Source organism: Drosophila subpulchrella, unplaced genomic scaffold, assembly GCF_014743375.2.
Source record: "Drosophila subpulchrella strain 33 F10 #4 breed RU33 unplaced genomic scaffold, RU_Dsub_v1.1 Primary Assembly Seq163, whole genome shotgun sequence".
In the NCBI taxonomy this organism is placed as follows: domain Eukaryota; kingdom Metazoa; phylum Arthropoda; class Insecta; order Diptera; family Drosophilidae; genus Drosophila; species Drosophila subpulchrella.
The window spans coordinates 12,501-22,500 of record NW_023665502.1 but is presented as its reverse complement, the minus strand read 5'-3'; the positions used below and the strand labels follow the sequence as shown (position 1 = coordinate 22,500).

The window sequence follows — 10,000 nt, the reverse complement described above, 5'->3', positions numbered from 1 at the left end:
ATATGGCATTTATATGCCATATCCATACAATGCATTCACATTTCAATGTATATTTACTTGTTATACATTATTATGCCTTATAGGTATTATACCTATAAGCCATATCCATACGATTCACTTATATAAATATATGTATATTTTTCTATACATAATTTTTTTTTATTTTGTATGGATTTCTATGCATATCCATAGTTTATATGGATATGCTTGGCGTTCTATATAGTATTGACAAATTCATATGCATAACATAAGTTTTGACCAATACGAGGAGGGGCCCGCCAACGACCACCTCCCTATAGTAGTTTTTTACCCCACGCACTATTGCGTGCCTGTTTACAGTACTAGTGCCAGCTATCACTAGGTTTATATATCGTGTTTCAGTGATATATGGGTAAATTCTACCATTTATTCTTATGTATATGGCATTTCTATGCCATATTTATACAATCCATTCATATCTTAATGTATATTTATTATATTATACATTATTATGCCTTATAGGTATTATACCTATAAGCCATATCCATACGATTCATTCACTAGTGCCGCCCCTCACTAGGTTTATAATTGTTATATCATTGATATACAATTTATTTCTATATATATGGCATTTATATGCCATATCCATACAATGCATTCACATTTCAATGTATATTTACTTGTTATACATTATTATGCCTTATAGGTATTATACCTATAAGCCATATCCATACGATTCACTTATATAAATATATGTATATTTTTTTCTATACATAATTTTTTTTTACTTTTGTATGGATTTCTATGCATATCCATAGTTTATATGGATATGCTTGGCGTTCTATATAGTATTGACAAATTCATATGCATAACATAAGTTTTGACCAATACGAGGAGGGGCCCGCCAACGACCACCTCCCTATAGTAGTTTTTTACCCCACGCACTATTGCGTGCCTGTTTACAGTACTAGTGCCAGCTATCACTAGGTTTATATATCGTGTTTCAGTGATATATGGGTAAATTCTACCATTTATTCTTATGTATATGGCATTTCTATGCCATATTTATACAATCCATTCATATCTTAATGTATATTTATTATATTATACATTATTATGCCTTATAGGTATTATACCTATAAGCCATATCCATACGATTCATTCACTAGTGCCGCCCCTCACTAGGTTTATAATTGTTATATCATTGATATACAATTTATTTCTATATATATGGCATTTATATGCCATATCCATACAATGCATTCACATTTCAATGTATATTTACTTGTTATACATTATTATGCCTTATAGGTATTATACCTATAAGCCATATCCATACGATTCACTTATATAAATATATGTATATTTTTCTATACATAATTTTTTTTTACTTTTGTATGGTTTTCTATGCATATCCATAGTTTATATGGATATGCTTGGCGTTCTATATAGTATTGACAAATTCATATGCATAACATAAGTTTTGACCAATACGAGGAGGGGCCCGCCAACGACCACCTCCCTATAGTAGTTTTTTACCCCACGCACTATTGCGTGCCTGTTTACAGTACTAGTGCCAGCTATCACTAGGTTTATATATCGTGTTTCAGTGATATATGGGTAAATTCTACCATTTATTCTTATGTATATGGCATTTCTATGCCATATTTATACAATCCATTCATATCTTAATGTATATTTATTATATTATACATTATTATGCCTTATAGGTATTATACCTATAAGCCATATCCATACGATTCATTCACTAGTGCCGCCCCTCACTAGGTTTATAATTGTTATATCATTGATATACAATTTATTTCTATATATATGGCATTTATATGCCATATCCATACAATGCATTCACATTTCAATGTATATTTACTTGTTATACATTATTATGCCTTATAGGTATTATACCTATAAGCCATATCCATACGATTCACTTATATAAATATATGTATATTTTTCTATACATAATTTTTTTTTACTTTTGTATGGTTTTCTATGCATATCCATAGTTTATATGGATATGCTTGGCGTTCTATATAGTATTGACAAATTCATATGCATAACATAAGTTTTGACCAATACGAGGAGGGGCCCGCCAACGACCACCTCCCTATAGTAGTTTTTTACCCCACGCACTATTGCGTGCCTGTTTACAGTACTAGTGCCAGCTATCACTAGGTTTATATATCGTGTTTCAGTGATATATGGGTAAATTCTACCATTTATTCTTATGTATATGGCATTTCTATGCCATATTTATACAATCCATTCATATCTTAATGTATATTTATTATATTATACATTATTATGCCTTATAGGTATTATACCTATAAGCCATATCCATACGATTCATTCACTAGTGCCGCCCCTCACTAGGTTTATAATTGTTATATCATTGATATACAATTTATTTCTATATATATGGCATTTATATGCCATATCCATACAATGCATTCACATTTCAATGTATATTTACTTGTTATACATTATTATGCCTTATAGGTATTATACCTATAAGCCATATCCATACGATTCACTTATATAAATATATGTATATTTTTCTATACATAATTTTTTTTTACTTTTGTATGGATTTCTATGCATATCCATAGTTTATATGGATATGCTTGGCGTTCTATATAGTATTGACAAATTCATATGCATAACATAAGTTTTGACCAATACGAGGAGGGGCCCGCCAACGACCACCTCCCTATAGTAGTTTTTTACCCCACGCACTATTGCGTGCCTGTTTACAGTACTAGTGCCAGCTATCACTAGGTTTATATATCGTGTTTCAGTGATATATGGGTAAATTCTACCATTTATTCTTATGTATATGGCATTTCTATGCCATATTTATACAATCCATTCATATCTTAATGTATATTTATTATATTATACATTATTATGCCTTATAGGTATTATACCTATAAGCCATATCCATACGATTCATTCACTAGTGCCGCCCCTCACTAGGTTTATAATTGTTATATCATTGATATACAATTTATTTCTATATATATGGCATTTATATGCCATATCCATACAATGCATTCACATTTCAATGTATATTTACTTGTTATACATTATTATGCCTTATAGGTATTATACCTATAAGCCATATCCATACGATTCACTTATATAAATATATGTATATTTTTCTATACATAATTTTTTTTTACTTTTGTATGGATTTCTATGCATATCCATAGTTTATATGGATATGCTTGGCGTTCTATATAGTATTGACAAATTCATATGCATAACATAAGTTTTGACCAATACGAGGAGGGGCCCGCCAACGACCACCTCCCTATAGTAGTTTTTTACCCCACGCACTATTGCGTGCATGTTTACAGTACTAGTGCCAGCTATCATTAGGTTTATATATCGTGTTTCAGTGATATATGGGTAAATTCTACCATTTATTCTTATGTATGTATATGGCATTTCTATGCCATATTTATATAATTCATTCATATCTTAATTTATATTTATTATATTATACATTATTATGCCTTATAGGTATTATACCTATAAGCCATATCCATACGATTCATATACTAGTGCAGCCCCTCACTAGGTTTATATATCTCATTTTAATTATATATTGGTAAATTCTATTATTTATTCTTGTGTATATGGCACTTATATGCCGCCATATCTATAAAAATGCATTTATATTTCAATGTATATTTTCTATATTATACATTATTATGCCTTAAAAAGTTATTATACCTACCATAAGGCGATATCCATACGATTCATTTATATAAAAGATATATGTATAATTTTCTATACATAATTTTTTTTTATGAATATATGGGTTTCCTAAGCATATCCATATAATACATTTAGTTTTATATGGATTAGATTGGTCTTCTTTATTGTATTGCCAAACTCATATTGATAAAATAAGTTTTGAACAATAAGAGGATCAGCCGCCAACCAACCAACCACTGCTACCATTGGAGGAACATATACTTACTTTTTATATGTCCTCTTACTTGAATGGTCCTCTCTTTACTTGAAAATTTCATTACCATAGGAATCTATTTATACATGGAATATGATTTCCACTACTTTTTCGCGTCACTAATAATTAATATGACGATACAGACTTGCTACCATAACATAAGTCTTGAACAATAATAGGAGCAGCCGCCAACCAACCACCAACCAACCAACCACTGCTACCATTGATAGTAATTTTATATGTCCTCTTTAGTTGAATTTCAATACCATAGGAATATTTATACATGGAATATGTTTTGCCACTACTTTTTCGCGTCACTAATAATATGACGATACAGTCTTGCTACCATAACATAAGTTTTGAACAATAAGAGGAGCAGACACACCAACCAACCAACCGCGCTGCTACCATTATATATACTTATATTTATATAAGTCCTCTTTACTTGAATGGCCTCTTTACTTGAATTTCAATACCATAGGAATATTTATTTATACATGGAATATGTTTTGCCACTACTTTTTCGCGTCACTAATAATATGACGATATAGACTTGCTACCATAACATAAGTTTTGAACAATAAGAGGAGCAGACACCAACCAACCAACCGCTGCTACCATTGAATGAACCATATATACAAACTTTTATATATGTCCTCTTTACTTGAATTTTAATACCATAGGAATATTTATACATGGAATATGTTTGCCACTTTATCATCGCGTCACTAATAAGATGACGATACATTTTGTTTGTTCAATATTTACTTATATATTGATGTTTCCAATTTAGGTCTTTTATATTTCTTCTTCCCTACCTTACACACCACAAACAAAGTGGCGTGCGATGCTGCAAGCAAGCATAATGATTATGCCCGCTTGCAACATCTTTATTATCGAATCATCAAGCAAAGGATAAGCTTCAGTGGATCGCAGTATGGCAGCTGCTCAACCACTTACAACACCTTGCCTGTTACAAAAGTCGTTTACAATTGATTCTAGGCTTTGTCATTGTATTAAATAATGCTTTTATATGTAACTAGCGCGGCATCAGGTGATCAAAGATCCTCCCAATTTACTATGTTACAAATTACATTGGCATCACATCCATTGTCGTTTATAAAGTAAATTATAAACTTTAAATGGTTTAGAAGCCATACAATGCAAATTGCCCCTTATTTATCATTGCAGTCCAGCACGGATACGACCTTAGAGGCGTTCAGGCATAATCCAACGGACGTAGCGTCATACCACTGTTCGCTCGAACAAGTATTGTGCCATTGGTCCGTACCTGCGGTTCCTCTCGTACTACGCAGGAATGCTGTCGCAACAACGTTTTGTCATTAGTAGGGTAAAACTAACCTGTCTCACGACGGTCTAAACCCAGCTCACGTTCCCTTGCATGGGTGAACAATCCAACGCTTGGTGAATTTTGCTTCACAATGATAGGAAGAGCCGACATCGAAGGATCAAAAAGCGACGTCGCTATGAACGCTTGGCCGCCACAAGCCAGTTATCCCTATGGTAACTTTTCTGACACCTCTTGTTAAAAACTCTTTAAACCAAAAGGATCGATAGGCCGAGCTTTTGCTGTCCCTGTGTGTACTGAACACCGAGATCAAGTCAGCATTTGCCCTTTTGCTCTATGTGTGGTTTCTGTCCGCACTGAGCTGGCCTTGGGACACCTCCGTTATTATTTGAGAGATGTACCGCCCCAGTCAAACTCCCTACCTGGCAATGTCCTTGAATTGGATCATACCTGAGTAATTGGAGTTATACCAAATTTTCAAATCAAAAATACATAAATGCACCGTTTTATTAAAGAATTTGTTTGCGATTATATAACAAACTCGTGATACTTTGATCAAGAAGCTTGCATCAAAACCCAATACCATAAGATATAATAAATATATCCGTATAATGGCTAGGAAATGATACACGTTCCATTTAATCAAGTAAGTAAGGAAACAATAAGAGTAGTGGTATTTCATTGGCGATACCAAACCGAAGTCTAATATCTCCCACTTATTCTACACCTCTTATGTCTCCTTACACTGCCAGATTAGAGTCAAGCTCAAAAGGGTCTTCTTTCCCCGCTAATTATTCCAAGCCCGTTCCCTTGGCTGTGGTTTCGCTAGATAGTAGATAGGGACAGTAGGAATCTCGTTAATCCATTCATGCGCGTCACTAATTAGATGACGAGGCATTTGGCTACCTTAAGAGAGTCATAGTTACTCCCGCCGTTGACCCGCGCTTACTTGAATTTCTTCACTTTGACATTCAGAGCACTGGGCAGAAATCACATTGTGTCAACACCCGCTAGGGCCATCACAATGCTTTGTTTTAATTAGACAGTCGGATTCCCCAAGTCCGTGCCAGTTCTGAATTGATTGTTAATTGATAATCGTTATAATTAATAAGAACTAATTGGTTTAACCCAATTAGTATTCTTAAAAATTTTAGCAAGAAAGTTCCACAATTGGCTACGTAACTAAACTATCCGGGGAACAAGTGACCAACATAAATGCCAGACACTCTATTTACCCAGAACGAGCACATAAACCATGTTATTGTTTCCCAATCAAGCCCGACTATCTCAATCTTCAGAGCCAATCCTTATCCCGAAGTTACGGATCTAATTTGCCGACTTCCCTTACCTACATTATTCTATCGACTAGAGACTCTTCACCTTGGAGACCAGCTGCGGATATTGGTACGGCCTGTTGAGAAGTTTGCGTGTCCCCACCATAAATTTTCAAGGTCCGAGGAGAAAATATCGACACAACAGTATATGTCATGCTCTTCTAGCCCATCTACCATATCTCTCTGCGAAAGACTTCCATGGTAGTACGGCTATAAAACAGAAAAGAAAACTCTTCCGATATCTCTCGACGGCTTCTTTATGGTCGTTCCTGTTGCCAGGATGAGCACGAGGCCCATATTTAATAACAAACGGATACTCAACAGGTTACGGAATTGGAACCGTATTCCCTTTCGTTCAAAATTATTCAAGTATATTAATTAGCTTGATTTATATAATATAATTATATTTGTATGGCATTTGTGTTTTACTTGAAAATTTTCGGCTTTCGCCTTGAACTTAGGACCGACTAACTCGTGATCAACCACTGTTCACACGAAACCCTTCTCCACTTCAGTCCTCCAAGGTCTCATTCGATTATTTGCTACTACCACCAAGATCTGTACCAATGGCAGCTCCATGCAGGCTTACGCCAAACACTTCTACGCATACCATTGTACCTTCCTACTCACTAAAGTTTCAAAATTTATATCACAAGTAATATAAATCATCTACTTTAGCGGTAATGTATAGGTATACAACTTAAGCGCCATCCATTTTAAGGGCTAGTTGCTTCGGCAGGTGAGTTGTTACACACTCCTTAGCGGATTTCGACTTCCATGATCACCGTCCTGCTGTTTTAAGCAACCAACGCCTTTCATGGTATCTGCATGAGTTGTTAATTTGGGCACCGTAACATTACGTTTGGTTCATCCCACAGCGCCAGTTCTGCTTACCAAAAGTGGCCCACTGGGCACATTATATCATAACCTTGAACTTCATATCAAGAAAGTTAAGGTTCTTACCCATTTAAAGTTTGAGAATAGGTTAAGATCGTTTCGACCCTAAGGCCTCTAATCATTCGCTTTACCAGATAAGATTATTTTATATAACATTAAAATGCACCAGCTATCCTGAGGGAAACTTCGGAAGGAACCAGCTACTAGATGGTTCGATTGGTCTTTCGCCCCTATACTCAATTCTGACAATCGATTTGCACGTCAGAACTGTTTCGGTCTTCCATCAGGGTTTCCCCTGACTTCAACCTGATCAAGTATAGTTCACCATCTTTCGGGTCACAGCATATATGCTCAAGGTACGTTCCAGTTAGAGGCATAAATAATATAAATATCATTATACATAACTATATAGAACGCCCCGGGATTGTGTTAATTAGCTATAAATAGTTAAAAAACTAATCCCATTATTAGTCAAGTTAATTACGCTATTAGGTTTATATCCCAATAACTTGCACATATGTTAGACTCCTTGGTCCGTGTTTCAAGACGGGTCCCGAAGGTATCCTGAATCTTTCGCATTGTTAATCATACAAGTGCATATAATAAACACAAAAATCAATGATAATTATGCCATTATATAATTCCGAAAAATTAACGCACTGTATTCATATAAATCTATCAGCACTTTATCAAATTAATAACATTTATTCTGTGTTAAAATGCAAGCAAATTAATTTGAATAAACTATAAGTTATATTTTATGATAAATTTTGTATGCTAATAGATTACAATGTCCTTATATGGAAAAAATGCACACTATTATCATAATATTGTTTAAATATTACAATTTTAATGATGAATTTTCCATAACGGATATTCAGGTTCATCGGGCTTAACCTCTAAGCAGTTTCACGTACTGTTTAACTCTCTATTCAGAGTTCTTTTCAACTTTCCCTCACGGTACTTGTTTACTATCGGTCTCATGGTTATATTTAGTTTTAGATGGAGTTTACCACCCACTTAGTGCTGCACTATCAAGCAACACGACTCTTTGGAAACATCATCTAGTAATCATTAACGTTATACGGGCCTGGCACCCTCTATGGGTAAATGGCCTCATTTAAGAAGGACTTAAATCGTTAATTTCTCATACTAGAATATTGACGCTCCATACACTGCATCTCACATTTGCCATATAGACAAAGTGACTTAGTGCTGAACTGATTTCTTTTCGCTCGCCGCTACTAAGAAAATCCTGGTTAGTTTCTTTTCCTCCCCTAATTAATATGCTTAAATTCAGGGGGTAGTCCCATATGAGTTGAGGTTGTGTATAACTTTTTTTGCAATTAATTCTTTATATATAATGATAAAACATTTTATTAAATTCGTTATATATTTTATATATTTGTATGGCATTTGTTTGGTCTAACGAATCAACGAAGAATAATAATATTGTCAACGGCTTTCTATTTACTAATCTTTAATAAGAGACAATTCTAGATAAATTTTTTATGCTAGACATTTCTCAGTATTATTTGATTGAAAAAGAAAATATTTCTCTTCGTTTTTCACATTCAAATTATTTACTAATGTGAGATAATGTTTTTCATATATTTGTTAATATTATGAATAATATAATAATTAAATTATTATTATCCAATAATATACCATATGCTTATAAAATTTCATTATAAAATTTATATAAACAACTTAATTAGCATAGTCTTACAACCCTCAACCATATGTAGTCCAAGCAGCACTATAAAATTAATTAAAGTACATAACAGCATGGACTGCGATATGCGTTCAAAATGTCGATGTTCATGTGTCCTGCAGTTCACACGATGACGCACAGTTTGCTGCGTTCTTCATCGACCCATGAGCCGAGTGATCCACCGCTTAGAGTTTTATATATTGGTTTGGTAATTTTGTCATATATGTTTTTATTGAAAGAAATTAAAAATACACCATTTTACTGGCATATATCAATTCCTTCAATAAATTGATTTTTATACCTAAAACGAATGCTGCGAAATGTCTTAGTTTCATATAACCAATAATATATCAAGTATTTTTTAAATGGCATTTACGGTATTAATACTTTTTTTTAGCGATATATATTGAAATTTATATAAAACATTAACCTGTAATAATCAGGTACAACATTGTACATTTTAGGTTGTTGCATTATCCAATGTATGCGCATAACTGAGATGAACAATACATATCGCAACGCGTGTATATTATGGTCCATATACACACAGTGTTTTATTAATTAATTGCATTTAATATACAATATAATAATAATATTAAATAAATTTAATAATTTCGATTTGCTTGTTCGAATTTGTTATTTGTTTGCTTTTGCTTATTTATTTATCTCTTATTTAATGCAATAATATATTTATTATTACAATTATTATTTCGATTTGCTTGTTCGAAATTTTATATTTGATCTATAAAAGATCATATTTTTGGCAATTTATA

General features: G+C 33.3%; 2 non-coding genes across 2 annotated transcripts; both read right to left on the bottom strand.

The window, feature by feature from the left end:
- Positions 1 to 4,869: 4,869 nt before the first annotated feature.
- LOC119559074 lies at positions 4,870 to 8,840 on the bottom strand. Its single transcript, XR_005220640.1, has one exon. It is a non-coding gene; the product is annotated as a large subunit ribosomal RNA (ribosomal RNA).
- A 401-nt stretch (positions 8,841 to 9,241) lies between these two features.
- LOC119559072 lies at positions 9,242 to 9,420 on the bottom strand. Its single transcript, XR_005220638.1, has one exon. It is a non-coding gene; the product is annotated as a 5.8S ribosomal RNA (ribosomal RNA).
- Between the last annotated feature and the right edge of the window lie 580 nt (positions 9,421 to 10,000).